The 16,959-nt window shown below is 40.3% G+C and overlaps 1 long non-coding RNA gene across 1 annotated transcript; it reads right to left on the bottom strand.

Moving 5' to 3' along the window:
* Positions 1-4,516: 4,516 nt before the first annotated feature.
* Positions 4,517-16,518, bottom strand: LOC117502481. The gene is made up of 3 exons (XR_004558312.1): positions 16,508-16,518; positions 9,184-9,194; positions 4,517-4,597 (listed from the first exon to the last, which is right to left on the bottom strand). It is a non-coding gene; the product is annotated as an uncharacterized LOC117502481 (long non-coding RNA).
* Between the last annotated feature and the right edge of the window lie 441 nt (positions 16,519-16,959).

The following is a 16,959-nucleotide window of genomic DNA, read 5'->3' as shown; positions in this document are numbered from 1 at the left end:
AAAATTTCAAAACATTTTTCATGTCGTCATTCTAGGGTGTTGTCAGCAGAATGTTCAGGGACAAAATTAATTAACTCCATTTTGGAATAATGCTTTAACATAACAAAATGTGGAAAAAGTGAAGCGCTATAAATACTTTCCAGTATGTATGGTGTCAAGGAGAGAAATGTGGAAGAGTATATGATGGTAGATTTTGTAAAAAGGATGGAAATGCCTTTCTTGAATACTTAGTTTAAGAAGAAGGAGAAGCACAGGGTGATGTCTAATAGTACATGGAAGGTGCACAATGGACTGCATTCTATGTAGGAGATCCTATTAGCCTATTAGAAAACTGTAAGGTAGTGGCAGGGGAGAATGTATCTCCACAGCATCGGGTTGTGGCTTGTAGGATGAAGTTAGAGGTGAAGGACAATTGTGAGAGCTGAACAAAGGACCAGATGATGGAACCTGCAGAAGGAATAATGATGTATGAAACTGAGGGAGGAGTTGATGCAGGCATAGATGGAGGTGAAGTAATTTGAAAACTATTGCAGATGTGGTGAGGGAAACAGTTAGAAAGTTACTGGGCCTGACATCAAGACAGGCAAAGGAAGACAAGGAGACCTGGCGGTGGAATGAAGATACTCAGAGATAAACAAGTAAACAGCAGAAAATGAGATGTGGCATAAAGTGAAAATAAAAGCGGGAAAGGCTAAGCAAGGAAAGGCCATATAGCAAGCTCCACATGAAGGTGAACTCTAAGCAAGAAGAAAAAAGACTTGCACTGATTAGCCAGACAAAGGGATGAAGTTGGAAAGGATATACAGCAGGTTAGGGTGGTAAAGGATGCAGATGGAAATGTCCTGACAAGTGATGACAGTGTGTTGAGAAGGTGGAGGGAATATTTTGAGTAGCTGATGACTGAAGAAAATGAGAGCGAGAAAAGGCTGGATGATGTGGAGAGAGTAAATCAAGAAGTGCAAGAGATTAGTGCAAGCATAGTGCAAGCTATGAAGAGGATGAAGAGTGGAAAGATAGTGAGTCTAGATGCCATTCCAGTGGAGGCAAGAGATTGCAGTGGAGTTTTGATCCAGATTGTTTTACAAAATTTTGTAAAGTGAGAGGATACCAGAGGAGTGGAGAAGTGTACTGGTCTAATTTTTAAGAACAAGGGTGATGTGAAGAGCTTCAGTAACTAGAGGCAGAACATTGATCAGCATAAACACATGGGAAAGAGTGAAAAGCCTCGTGGTCGCCATCATTCTTCATTTGTCTCCAACAGGTGCGCGAGTGTACTGAACTGTTTAAAACACTTGCAGCAGTTGTGCAACTGGTTAAAAGATACATGGTCTCCTAATCAGTTTCGTTAACTTTCACAGGTCCCAGCCCATTCCCAAACTGATCCTATGGGTCGTAATAGACTCTGAAATGACTCTGCATTGGGTTGCATCATGGATCGTGGATATTAACATATATGTCACTTGCACAAAGCAGTTGCAATGCATGCTGGGTGTAAACGCGAATGACAGATTAAACTGATGACCAACCCAGACTTGTAAGAGTTACCAACACGTGGCCTTATATGGGTCTCAGTCTGGTGTAAATAAGTGAAGATCTGTGAACAGCAATGTTTCATGTAGAGATACAGCGCTATGGAAGCAATGTTTGCTCTGAGAGTGCTGATAGACGAGCATAGAGAAGGCCAGAAGGAGTTACAATGTGTTTGTGGATTTAGAGAAAGCTTATAAATATCCCAAGAGAAGAGGTGTGATATTTATGAAGAAGTCTGGAGTGGCAGAGAAGTATGTGAGGGTGGTGCAGGATATGTACAAGGATAGTGTGACAGCAGTGAGATGCACAGTGGGAATGACAGATGCATTCAAGGTGGAGGTGGGATTACATCAATGATCAGATCTGAGTCCTTTCTTGTTTGCAATAGTGATGGACAGGTTGGCGTATGAGACAAGATCAGACAAGAGTCTGCATGGACTATGATGTTTGCAGATGGCATTTTGATCTGTAGTGAGAGCAGAGAGCAGGTTGAGTCTAGCCTGGAGATGTGGAGATACACTCTGGACAAAAGGGGAATGAAAAACAGCAATCCACCAAATTGTCAATAGGAGCAAGACTGAGTAAATGTGTGTGAATGAGAGGGAGCCCAGTGGAATAGTGTAGTTACAAAGAGCAGAGGTAGTGAAAAAGATACTTGGGGTGGTCAACTATCTAATGTGTGTTAGTAAGATGAAGTAAAGAGTTTATAAACACTACCCAATCTAGAGCCTGTGGATCCCCATGGCCACTGGTGGGCACAGCTAACCAAAATGTTAGTTTTGATAACACTAAGCCACTAACTGAAAAGCTAATTTTTATAACGCTAAACCAATAAATTCCTAAAAAAAATAGCAGAAGTTACAGCTGACTTTCAGTGTTGACTTAGCACAGTGTTAATAACTTTTAGCACCACAGAGTCTTTTATGTAATTTCAGTCCACCACTTGTGTCTTTAAACACCCTATTAGCTGCTGCAGAGACATCTCACTTACCATTCACGATAGTAGTGAAAATCAAATGCAAAGCACTTTCACTCATGGTTTCATTTATAAAGTGACTAATTCTGGACAGTTTATCAAGTCACACTTCACAAACAGAATTTTCAGTTTTGCAAATGCTTTTCTTTTTTTGTTTGATTTTTATAAAATGGAAAAATTACATATTTAGGATACACACATACATTTGTAAAACCAACACACGTTATAAATCGGAAATTTGTGTTTGTGGATCACAAAACATGTGTGCAAATCAAGGATTATTTGTAGATCACCTTCTGTACATTTCCAGGCATTAATGAGACAAATATAACTCCACAAATAAGGGTCTTTTCACTTAAAAAAGGTAAAGGTTTGCATGTACACCCTGACTTTTAAAGCAGACACACTGTCAATTATAATGTGTTGTAACAATGCATTATGGGAGTTTGGGGTTTGTTTGTTTGTTTGTTTGTTTTTTTAGTGTAGTACATGTTAGTTTAGGAGTGTTGTTAGTGTTATATATTTGTTGTGTTTTTATAGTTCAAGGAATGTAGTTATACTCAACAAAAATATAAACGCAACACTTTTGGTTTTGCTCCCATTTTGTATGAGATGAACTCAAAGATCTAAAACTTTTTCCACATACACAATATCACCATTTCCCTAAATATTGTTCACAAACCAGTCGAAATCTGTGATAGTGAGCACTTCTCCTTTGCTGACATAATCCATCCCACCTCACAGGTGTGCCATATCAAGATGCTGATTAGACACCATGATTAGCGCACAGGTGTGCCTTAGACTGCCCACAATAAAAGGCCACTCTGAAAGGTGCAGTTTTGTTTTATTGGGGGGGATACCAGTCAGTATCTGGTGTGACCACCATTTGCCTCATGCAGTGCAACACATCTCCTTCGCATCATCCGTGAAGAGAACACCTCTCCAACGTGCCAAACGCCAGTGAATGTGAGCATTTGCCCACTCAAGTCGGTTACGACGACGAACTGGAGTCAGGTCGAGACCCCGATGAGGAGGACGAGCATGCAGATGAGCTTCCCTGAGACGGTTTCTGACAGTTTGTGCAGAAAGTCTTTGGTTATGCAAACCGATTGTTTCAGCAGCTGTCTGAGTGGCTGGTCTCAGACGATCTTGGAGGTGAACATGCTGGATGTGGAGGTCCTGGGCTGGTGTGGTTACACGTGGTCTGCGGTTGCGAGGCTGGTTGGATGTACTGCCAAATTCTCTGAAACGCCTTTGGAGACGGCTTATGGTAGAGAAATGAACATTCAATACACGAGCAACAGCTCTGGTTGACATTCCTGCTGTCAGCATGCCAATTGCACGCTCCCTCAAATCTTGCGACATCTGTGGCATTGTGCTGTGTGATAAAACTGCACCTTTCAGAGTGGCCTTTTATTGTGGGCAGTCTAAGGCACACCTGTGCGCTAATCATGGTGTCTAATCAGCATCTTGATATGGCACACCTGTGAGGTGGGATGGATTATGTCAGCAAAGGAGAAGTGCTCACTATCACAGATTTCGACTGGTTTGTGAACAATATTTGAGGGAAATGGTGATACTGTGTATGTGGAAAAAGTTTTAGATCTTTGTGTTCATCTCATACAAAATGGGAGCAAAACCAAAAGTGTTGCGTTTATATTTTTGTTGAGTGTAGTTTTGTGAAGAGTTATGTTGTGACCATGAGTGAAAACGACATTGCAATTTACCTCTTCTGCCACTGTGTGAAGTGCTATATGTTGAAAGAAAATTATATATTTTTTTTCTCCCCAGCTGCATTGGCAGCCCGTCTGTTTTCTTCTGCTGTAGTAAAATGGAGGACTGAGTTCCTTAGGGCAGCTTGGCTGTTGCAAAACACCCCAGACAGGAATTAATGTTTGGGTTTAGGGTTTACAAACATTTTTGACCATTCGGTCTTGCTTACTATGTCAACAAAGCAATGTTAGCAGATTGAAAGTTAGCGGAATCTAATTAATCCACTGATTGTTTTCAAAATTATTTGAAAAGATAATCCACTAATGCAAAAATTATCTTCGCTAATTAGTGGATAGTGGATTGGCAGAACTGTGCCCACTGCCCACGGCCAACGCGCTAGTCACATCATATTCAACAGAGTACAAGTTGCACCTTTAAAAAAAATCTGTTGAAGAGAAAAAATAAGTTCCATCTTATTTCTGTTATATCTGTTGTTCAGTTTGGGATTGTATTTATTTGTTTTGATTGGAGTTAATTTTGTTTAGTGTTTTAATTACAAACAGTAGCATTACTGATTTATTCAGAAATGTTATTACAGTACAAGTTGTATAATATTGCAAAAAAAAATGTTATGTAGCTGATACAGCTCCTGAAACTCATAGAAATTTGTTGAACATGACATCTAACTCACAGCAGAGCGTTTTTTTTTTATTATCAGTAAACTACAGTTTTACATGTGGGACAAACACTACACTGGCATCAGTGTACCAACTCCTATGGACATGAAAGTTACTGGCTCTCATAATCACCTCAGAGGTTGGAAGGGACAATGCCCATTAAGTATTTGCTTACCAGCAAGTAATTATGATGTGCAGTACCATCCAGACACATAGGGTCAATTATGTACTGTATATTGTTTATGTCAGAGGTTGGTGCCCTTTAGCCACACCGTAAAATATAGCAGGCCTCTCTGTTCCACACTTTCTGATTTCTTTGTAGGCAGTGGTGGGCACAGTTCTGATAATCCGATAACAAATAATTATCGAAGATAATGTTTTCATTATCAGATTATCTTTTTAGATAACTTTATCATTATAACTTTATAATTATCAGACTAATTATCTTCTGATTAACTTTAGTCCGATAACTTTTAGACTGATAATGTAGTAAAAAACTACCCTCTGCAAACAGAAGAGAGCTGCTTCTAGGAGAAACTACTCTATCCTCTGCAGGCAAAGTAAAATCGGTCACAAAAAAAAAAAATATATATATATTTCTTTTAACCCCATACTGATACACTGACAATATCACCCAAGTCATCCAGAGGCATACATTTTTAACTTATGGTTCAAATTTTAACCAAACTAATTTCAGACAAGTTACTTAAAATTACTGTCACGTCTGAAGTTTTATAAAGTGAAAATCTCAGATATATGTTTTAGTTTTAAAGCATTGCGCTAATTTTTAAGGTTTTAGTGAGCATATGCTGTGCCCAGCAGTGCATTATGGGTAGGATAGGGTAATCTCAGACAGGACAAATGCATTTGAGACACTCTGTTCAGGCTCCACGGACAACAGCATTAAACTCTAGTGCCTAAAACTCTCGTGAATATATTCTCTGGGTTTACAGACATTGTTTTTGTATTTGCGTTTGTTAAATTCCACACATCTTAAATGTAGCAGACACGGAGCATCTGGAATTTTGTTTTGGCAAGTTTTCACGGTCTCTACTGCCATCTACTTGCCAGTAGTGTTCATGGCAGTTCATGGCACTATTCGTCCTGAAGCTGGGCAGACACTGTATGATATTTTTAATCACTGTACTCGGTTTCAGTTCAAACTGTACCACAGAACCGCACAGTGTAAAAGTTCAGAGCTCCCGATTTATGTTCTCACACACATTGTACATTCAAAAACCACACGTTGGACTCGTGTTTCCAGAAGCAAATCATAAGCTTTTTTCAAACTTAATTTACAAAAACTCTCGATGGGAGACATCAAAGCTTAAAAACAAAACAAAACAACAAAAAAACATTACAAGACAGGTCTGCGGTGTTTGCACATGCACAGTGCGAGCGGTTGGATGCTTGTAGCTCTTCAGCAGCAGGATACCCACATGACGGCCGACCAGAATAATATCAAACAGGTTTGATTTTCATTCGACCATACGATCGGCGATCAGGAGGTGGTCATGAGATGTTAAACGCAGCTTGTTACTCCATGTATACTATATGATGCAGGACGCGCTATTAACCTGAAACTCAGTCCAAAAATTCTCGCACGAATGAAAAATCATCTGAAAAAGGGCCAAAACTTGCACAGTGTAAAGCCAACATTTATGTGTCAAGACAATATTGAATGCACGTTTTACAATATGATAAAACGTGCGCACAACATCATAAAACATGCGCACAATATAATAAAATGAGCGCACATTCTCTACACATGCAAAACAATGCGATGACACTTCCAGGGCTCCATAAAAATGCCTGTTTTTACAAACAAAAAATGGGATATTTTACAAAAGCACATTTATCTGTAAACACCAACACACGACACACATCACATTAACGTGTTGGTTTACATAATGAATGACTGAACTAATCAGTGTTTAGCAGAGGCACATTTTACCCAGAATCCTTTGCGATCTGTGTTTGTTACAAAACCTCAGAATTAGTGCATTATTCAACATTAAAAGATATGTTATATTTTAACTTTGTACAAATGACAGAATTGACATTAATCAAATCAAATCAATTTTATTTATATAGCGCCAAATCACAACAAACAGTTGCCCCAAGGTGCTTTATATTGTAAGGCAAAGCCATACAATAATTACGGAAAAACCCCAACGGTCTTAACAGGAAGAAACCTCCAGCAGAACCAGGCTCAGGGAGGGGCAGTCTTCTGCTGGGACTGGTTGGGGCTGAGGGAGAGAACCAGGAAAAAGACATGCTGTGGAGGGGAGCAGAGATCAGTCACTAATGATTAAATGCAGAGTGGTGCATACAGAGCAAAAAGAGAAAGAAACACTCAGTGCATCATGGGAACCCCCCAGCTGTCTAAGTCTATAGCAGCATAACTAAGGGATGGTTCACGGTCACCTGATCCAGTCCTAAGTATAAGCTTTAGCAAAAAGGAAAGTTTTAAGCCTAATCTTACAAGTAGAGAGGGTGTCTGTCTCCCTGATCCGAATTGGGAGCTGGTTCCACAGGAGAGGAGCCTGAAAGCTGAAGGCTCTGCCTCCCATTCTACTCTTAAAAACCCTAGGAACTACAAGTAAGCCTGCAGTCTGAGAGCGAAGCTCTCTATTGGGGTGATATGGTACTATGAGGTCCCTAAGATAAGATGGGACCTGATTATTCAAAACCTTATAAGTAAGAAGAAGAATTTTAAATTCTATTCTAGAATTAACAGGAAGCCAATGAAGAGAGGCCAATATGGGTGAGATATGCTCTCTCCTTCTAGTCCCCGTCAGTACTGTAGCTGCAGCATTTTGAATTAACTGAAGGCTTTTCAGGGAACTTTTAGGACAACCTGATAATAATGAATTACAATAGTCCAGTCTAGAGGAAATAAATGCATGAATTAGTTTTTCAGCATCACTCTGAGACAAGACCTTTCTAATTTTAGAGATATTGCGCAAATGCAAAAAAGCAGTCCTACATATTTGCTTAATATGCGCATTGAAGTACATATCCTGATCAAAAATGACTCCAAGATTTCTCACAGTATTACTAGAGGTCAGGGTAATGCCATCCAGAGTAAGGATCTGGTTAGACACCAAGATTTGTGGGGCCAAGTACAATAACTTCAGTTTTATCTGAGTTTAAAAGCAGGAAATTAGAGGTCATCCATGTCTTTATGTCCTGTAAGACATTCCTGCAGTTTAGCTAATTGGTGTGTGTCCTCTGGCTTCATAGATAGATAAAGCTGGGTATCATCTGCATAACAATGAAAATTTAAGCAATGCTGTCTAATAATACTGCTTAAGGGAAGCATGTATAAAGTGAATAAATTGGTCCTAGCACAGAACCACATTAATGGAGTTATTCTATCTGTGTTAATGTTATTTATAAATCAAACCATAAGTCAGCACTGCTTTATCTTCCAAACCTCCACCTGACCGGAGCATTGTGATTAGGGAGAGAGCTGGGCTTTGTGGTTGCTCTCAGCTTGTGTCTGTGCTGGAAGCCATGTAGTAAACAAGAGCTTCCAGCAGGGAGCAAGATGTTCAAAGACAGAAGTGTGGGCTCATTGTTTGGGTCTGTTGTCGCTTTAGATGCAACCAGAAGTGATTGTGGTGTTAAAACTCAAATTCAGTTATTAGTAGGGCAATTCTACGGTAACAGAATTACAATCTGATCTGTCATGGTTAGATGCCATATGTCCAGATTTTGCTGCTGTTGTAATTCCATTACCATAGAATTGCCCAATATTACAAATGTACCAGAGACAATACTGGAATTTATTGGTTATCTGTAACTTCTGATACATTTTTGGGTGGTTTATCATTTTATCTTTATCAAAGATAACTTTTCAGTTATCTGATTATCTGTTACTGAAGTTAATTTTTTGGTTATCTGTGCCCACCACTGTTTATAGGTTACAATGTAGTCACTTGGGCCAAAGGATGTCACCATATGATGTGAAGCTATTCATGATTTGTAAAGCAAGTTAGTTAAAAGCAACACTATCATGGTAAAGGACAAATCCAGGCCCGAAAGGCAATCTGTTGGGAAATTTTTTCAAGTAATAACCTCTGTATGGTGTTTCCAACTGAGGGAACCATTAAACCAGAGGAACAAGCATTTGAAGGGTGAAACTTGCTCTGTCACAATGCCAGTAATTTACTTTTGAGGACTTCCATAGTTCTTAACAACCACTGCTGGAGCCATAAAAGCATAACTTCATATAAATCTTAACAACATTCAGTATTTGTTTACTTCAATTTGTTCACACACAGACTGTAAATCTGACATTTTTGCCTCTCAGGAATGTGTTTTCATGAGAAGAGTAGTGTAATGAGTGTAAAATATGACTTTGCTATACATGACAGGTCAATAAAATAGTGAAAAGCAAGGGTGCCCACACTGTTTTTGGCTTGCGAGCTACTTTTAATATGACCAAGTCAAAATGATCTACCTACGGGGGTAGGCTGAAAAGTTCTAAGGCTCCCCATGAAGGAGTAATGCATTAACTGCATTATAGTGAGCCTTAGAACTTTTCAGCCTACCCTCGTACATTACAAACGCCAAATATATACATTGGCTCTTCAACTAAACTTGTGTCGTGCTGCAACAGATCAAAGTGTTTTATCATGTTGTTCTCATTCTGTTCCAAATAATGTGAATACTTTGGTTTTATCAATTAGACAGCTATAAAAAAAGATCAGGGTCTGTATGCACGAAGCACCCTCATCTGCGTAACAATGAAAATTTAAGCAATGCTTTCTAATAATACTGCCTAAGGGAAGCATGTATAAAGTGAATAAAATTGGTCCTAGCACAGAACCTTGTGGAACTCCATAATTAACCTTAGTCTGTGAAGAAGACTTCCCATTTACATGAACAAATTGTAATCTATTAGATAAATATGATTCAAACCACCGCAGCGCAGTGCCTTTAATACCTATGGCATGCTCTAATCTCTGTAAAAAAAAATTCATGGTCAACAGTATCAAAAGCTGCACTGAGGTCTAACAGGACAAGCACAGAGATGAGTCCACTGTCTGAGGCCATAAGAAGATCATTTGTAACCTTCACTAATGCTGTTTCTGTACTATGATGAATTTTAAAACCTGACTGAAACTCTTCAAATAGACCATTCCTCTGCAGATGATCAGTTAGCTGTTTTACAACTACCCTTTCAAGAATTTTTGAGAGAAAGGAAGGTTGAAGATTGGCCTATAATTAGCTAAGATAGCTGGGTCAAGCGATGGCTTTTTAAGTAATGGTTTAATTACTGCCACCTTAAAAGCCTGTGGTACATAGCCAACTAATAAAGATAGACTGATCATATTTAAGATCGAAGCATTAATTAATGGTAGGGTCTAATAGACATGTTGATGGTTTGGAGGAAGTAACTAATGAAAATTACTCAGACAGAACAATCGGAGAGAAAGAGTCTAACCAAATACCAGCATCACTGAAAGCAGCCAAAGATAACGATATGTCTTTGGGATGGTTATCAGTATTTTTTTCTCTAATAGTTAAAATTTTATTAGCAAACAAAGTCATGAAGTCATTACTAGTTAAAGTTAAAGGAATACTCGGCTCAATAGAGCTCTGACTCTTTGTCAGCCTGGCTACAGTGCTGAAAAGAAACCTGGGGTTGTTCTATTTTCTGCAATTAGTGATGAGTAGTAAGATGTCCTAGCTTTACAGAGGGCTTTTTTATAGAGCAACAGACTCTTTTTTCCAGGCTAAGTGAAGATCTTCTAAATTACTGAGACAGCATTTCCTCTCCAACTTACGGGTTATCTGCTTTAAGCTGCGAGTTTGTGAGTTATACCATGGAGTCAGGCACTTCTGATTTAAGGCTCTCTTTTTCAGAGGAGCTACAGCATCCAAAGTTGTCCTCAATGAGGATGTAAAACTATTGACGAAATAATCTATCTCACTCACAGAGTTTAGGTAGCTACTCTGCACTGTGTTTGTATATGGCATTGGAGAACATAACAAAGAAGGAATCATATCCTTAAACCTAGTTACAGCGCTTTCTGAAAGACTTCTACTGTAATGAAACTTATTCCCCACTGCTGGGTAGTCCATCAAAGTAATGTAAATGTTATTAAGAAATGATCAGACAGAAGGGGGTTTTCAGGGAATACTGTTAAGTCTTCAATTTCCATACCATTAGTCAGAACAAGATCTAAAGTATGATTAAAGTGGTGGGTGGACTCGTTTCCATTTTAAACAAAGCCAATCGAGTCTAACAATAGATTAAATGCAGTGTTGAGACTGTCATTCTCAGCATCTGTGTGGATGTTAAATCGCCCACTATAATTATCTTATCTGAGCTAAGCACTAAGTCAGACAAAAGGTCTGAAAATTCACACAGAAAAGGTGGACGATAGATAACAACAAATAAACTGTTTTTGGGACTTCCAATTTGGATGGACAAGACTAAGAGTCAAGCTTTCAAATGAATTAAAGCTCTGTCTGGGTTTTTGAGTAATTAATAAGCTGGAGTGGAAGATTGCTGCTAATCCTTTAAACTAACATAATCATCCTGCTGTAACCAGGTTTCTGTAAGGTAGAATAAATCAATATGTTGATCAATTATTATATGTTTACTAACAGGGACTTAGAAGAGAGAGATCTAATATTTAATAAACCACATTTAACTGTTTTAGTCTGTGGTGCAGTTGAAGATGCTATATTATTTTTTTCTTTTTGAATTTTATGCTTAAATAGATTTTTGCTGGTTATTGGGGTCTGGGAGCAGGCACCATCTCTACGGGGATGGGGTAATGAGGGGATGGCAGGGGAGAGAAGCTGCAGAGAGGGTGTAGACTACAAACTCTGCTTCCTGGTCCCAACCCTGGATAGTCACGGTTTGGAGGGTTTAAGAAATTGACAGATTTCTAGAAATGAAGATGCTCCATCCAAAGTGGCATGGATGCCGTTCTCCTAACAAGAACAGTTTTTCCCCAGAAGCTTTGCCAATTATCTATGAAGCCCACCTCATGTTTTGGACACCACTCAGACAGCCAGCAATTCAAGGAGAACATGCGGCTACACATGTCACTCCCGGTCCAACTGGGGAGGGGCCCAGAGAAAACTACAGAGTCCGACATTGTTTTTTGCAAAGTTACACACCGATTCAATGTTAATTTTAGCGACCTCCGATTGGCGTAACCGGGTGTCATTACTGCCAATGTGAATTACAATCTTACCAAATTTACGCTTAGCCTTAGCCAGCAGTTTCAAATTTCCTTCAATGTTGCCTGCTCTGGCCCTCGGAAGACAATTGACTATGGTTGCTGGTGTCGCTAACTTCACATTTCTCAAAACAGAGTAGCCAATAACCAGAGTTTATTCCTCGGCAGGTGTGTCGCCGAGTGGGGAAAAACGGTTAGAAGTGTGAACAGGTTGGTGGTGTACAGAGGGCTTCTGTTTAGAACTACACTTCTTCCTCACAGTCACCCAGTCAGCCTGCTTTCCCGGCTGCTCGGGATCTGCTGGAGGACAGCTAACGTCGGCCAATCTACCTCAAACACAATACACTTTTCACTTACAGTGGGGCAAAAAAGTATTTAGTCAGTCCCTGATTGTGCAAGTTCTCATACTTAGAAAAATGAGAGAGGTCTGTAATTTTCATCATAGGCACACTTCATTCACACTACAGAGGAGAGGGTGAGATGGAAACGATTGATCTGCTGTGGCGACCCCTAACGGGAACAGCCGAAAGGACACAGAAGAAGAAGAAGGTACACTTCAACTATGAGAGACAAATTAGAAAAATAAAATCCAGGAAATCACTTTGTAAGATTTTTAAATAATTATGTGTAAATATGGTGGAAAATAAGTATTTGGTCAATAACAAAAGTTCAACTCAATACTTTGTAACATCATCTTTGTTGGCAATGACAGAGGTCAAATGTTTCCTGTAAGTCTTCACCAGGTTTGCACACACTGTAGCTGGTATTTTGGCCATTCCTCATGCAGATCTCCTCTATAAGCAATGCTGTTTTGGGGCTGTCACTGGGTAACATGGACTTTCAACTCCCTCCACAAATTTTCTTTGGGGGTGAGGTCTGGAGACTGGCCTCAGTCACTCCAGGACCTGAAATGCTTTTTTATGGAGGCCACTCCTTCGTTGCCCCGAGTGGTGTGTTTGGGATCATTGTCATACAGGAAGACCCCAGACACTTGCATCTTCAATGCTCTCACTGATGGAAGGAGTTTTTGGCTTAAAATCTCATGATACATGGTCCCGTTCATTCTTCCCTTAACACAGATCAGTCGTCCTGTCCCATTTGCAGAAACCAGCCCCCAAAGCATGATGTTTCCACCCCATGCTCACAGTAGATATGGTGTTCTTGGAATGCAACTCAGCATTCTTCTTCCTCCAAACACGATGAGTTGAGTTTTTACCAAAATGTTCTATTTTGGTTCATCTGACCATATGCTATTCTTCCAGTCCTTGTCCGGATCATCCATATGCTCTCTGGCAAACTTCAGACGGGCCTGGACACGTGGACACGCTTGACACCGCAGGATTTGAGTCCCTCTCTGCGTAGTGCGTATCCTTTGTTACTTTGGTCCCAGCTCTCTGCAGGTCCTTCATCGGGTCCCTCCGTGTAGTTCTGGGATTTTTTGCTCACCATTCTCATGGTCATTTTGACCCCATGGGATGAGATCTTGCGTGGAGCCCCAGATTGAAGGAGATTATCAATGGTCTTGTATGTCTTACATTTTTTTTTACAATTGCTCCCATAGTTGATTTATTCACACCAACCTCCTGACTATTGTAGATTCACTCTTCCCAGCTGTGCACATCTACAATTTTCTTCCTGGTGTTCTTCGGCAGCTCTTTGGTCTTGGCCATGGTTGAGTTTGGAGTCTGACTGTTTGAGGATGTGGATAGGTGTCTTTTATACAGATAATGAGTTCCAAACATGTGGCATTAATACAGGTAACAGGTGGCGGACAGAGAGCTTCTTAAAGAAGTTACAGGTCTGTAACAGCCAGAAATCTTGCTTGTTTGTGGGTGACCCAAATACTTATTTTCCATTTACTACAATGAAAATTACGACCTCTCTCAACTTTCTAAGTAGGAGACGTTGCACACTCACGGACTGACCTAACTACTTTTATACCCCACTGTTATGGTGACAAGATTGTGACACTTAAGTCACTAAACAACTTGTACAACAAAACACAATAATCTATGACACTAAGAATTAACATGAAACCACACAATAACACCATTTTAAAAACCCAAAACCCCAGAAATCCCATAATGCATTGCAGCTCAAGAATTACAGGTTTAGCGACTGGCCTGAAATCCCTCCAAATTAATTATGCTGCGTATCATCATCATGATATAACTTATTTTCACAATTACACCTTTCTTTAATGTAGTTATGTGATCGGTTGATTTTACTGTTCATATATACAACCCCAAGAAATGGATGGATGGATGGATACAACAATTTGCAAATGCTCTTCAACCTATATTCAATTGAATACACCACAAAGACAAGATATTTAATGTTCAACTGATAACTTTATGGTTTTGTAATTAATTTTGCAACACGTTTCAAAAAAGCTGGGGACAGTGGTATATTTACCACTGTTACATCACCTTCCTTCTAACAACACTAATAAGCATTTGGGAACTGAGGACACTAATTGTTGAAGCTTTGTAGGTGGAATTCTTTCCCCATTCTTGCTGATGTACGACTTCAGTTGCTTCAACAGTCCAGGGTCTCCGTTGTCATATTTTGCGCTTCATAATGTGCCACACATTTTCAATGGGCCAAAAGGTCTCGACTGCAGGCAGGCCAGTCTAGTACCCGCACTCTTTTACTACTAAGCCACGCTGTTGTAACACGTGCAGAATGTGGCTTGATTAATGTCTTGCTGAAATAAACAGGGACATCCCTGAAAGAGACATTACTTGGATGGCAGCACATGTTGCTCCAAAACCTGGATGTACCTTTTCAGCATTAATGGTGTTATCACAGATGTATAAGTTGCCCATGCCATCAGTAAGAAGTGGGCACTCACTCAGATTTGCTCGTTTGCATGTTTGACACTAATTCATGCCCCAGCTGCTCTCCAACACTTGCACCCCAGTGATATAGGACTCTAAAGCTCACTGCAGGTGTGCTGTCATCACCACAGTTTGAGACACAGGGCAGATTATGACAACAACTGTTTTTTTTTTTTATCTCTGAGCTGCTTGCACTAAACAGCAGAATAAGCAGTTTGCTGCATCAAATGCTAAAGTGGGCAGTTCGGCAGAACTCCCAACCTCCCCCTGGCTATGGGCCAGTTTTAATGCCATGCGATCTACCCACACTATCTTTGTGATTGACTGGCCAATAGATACATAGGGCACCCCTGGTATAAAGAGTAGTGGACCAAAGATGAATCCCTGTGGCGCACCCCACATAATGTGGCGTGATCTCAATATCACACCATCAGTTTTAATTTTTTGACATCTATTTGTAAAATCTACAAACCACTTAAAACAAGTTCTTGAAAATCTATGGCATAGACCCATGGCAGGTAGCATTGGGGTTAAATTGTAATCAAATGCCATTGTGAAATCCCAAAAAAAGTATGATATGGATTTTCATGTTCATTTGGTAAAATTCTATACTGGATGGCCATCCTGATGGAAACTCAGCAATGGGGCATCAATGGGCTTTGAAACTCAGACCTTCTTGTTGGAATGCAATGCATCACCATAAAATCCCTACTGGTCTCTCCTTTGATGGTGTTCCCCACTGTTCTCTGTCTTTTACAGTATCCCTGTGTGAAACATTTCATCAACTGGCTTTCTTCCAGTCAATCCAGACTGTCCTCAGTTTGATCTGTGTGGTCTTCGAGTTGTGGGTGATTGCTCTGTCAACCAGTAGCTTGTACGCTGACCCTCTGGTGTTGTTCCTTGTTGTCATTCGATGCTTTGCTGATTCCTTTGTCTGCTCAGGTTTTGTAATGACACTTGACAGGAGGGTGGCAGAGGTGGTGGCCCAGTGGTTAGTGCATTTGGTTTCAGTGTGGAAGGTTTGTGGTTCAAACCCCACCCCTGCCACATTTCTGTAATGTAGAGTTGCATCAGGAAGGGCATCCGGTGTAAAACCTGTGCCAATTTAATATGCAGATCCACCTCAGATTTGCTGTGGCGACCTCGAGTGCAAACAGGGAGCAGCAGAAGGGGCTTACTGTACCTAACAGGAGTTTCCATGTTGTGGAGAGGTAGGTTATTGGATGCAAGTCTAATGGTGTTGTACCCTTGTGGGGATTGTTCATAATCTGTATTGTACTGCTCTGTCTTAAGCTGCATTTACCACATAATGACAGCAAGTCACAAATGCCACGAAGTATACATTCTTGGCCACATATCATGAATATTATGATTTGAGGCAGAGGCGTCAGGTGTCCTCAGGAACTGCTGCAACCTGTTACCAGGCGTTACGATTAATGGCACGTGTTTCTGGAAAATAATCAGGAACCATTATGCACGGTCAAGAATAATGTTCCGCAATAGCACATAACAGTGCATTGTTAAGTTCTGTCACGTTGTGAATGAGGCAAATTGTCTCCACACACACATCATATTCATCCTGTCAGTTGCCGAACATTTCAGATCGCTCCAGTTTGCTCCTCAAAATCCACAGCAGAAGTACTTTGTGACTGCATGCTTATTTGGGCTCTGTACCATGGAATGGTGCAGAAAGGAGGAGGAGACGGAGAGAGCCAGATGTGTGGCTCCACGCGGCTATCGCCTTGTGCGTTTTCTCACACATCAGGCACAGCAACAGGTGGAACACCTGCAGGAGCATGCTGAGGAGCATTGGAATGAAACTTTTAGCCAATTTGGCGTCGCTGTCCTTCTTCAGCAAACTGCAGCAATGAAACTGAATGCAGTGCAGCAGGCATGTCAAAGAATGCTGTCATGGTCTATTAAGGATCACCACGACATGAGGCGAAAATGAGGGTGGTAGCGTGACATTTGTGGAAGATTTTTTGACAGCCAAAAACATGCACCACGAAAATCAC

This window comes from Thalassophryne amazonica, chromosome 20 (assembly GCF_902500255.1).
Source record: "Thalassophryne amazonica chromosome 20, fThaAma1.1, whole genome shotgun sequence".
NCBI classification, from domain to species: Eukaryota; Metazoa; Chordata; class Actinopteri; order Batrachoidiformes; family Batrachoididae; genus Thalassophryne; species Thalassophryne amazonica.
Note: the sequence above shows the minus strand (reverse complement) of the source record. Positions and strands in the feature narration are given on the sequence as shown.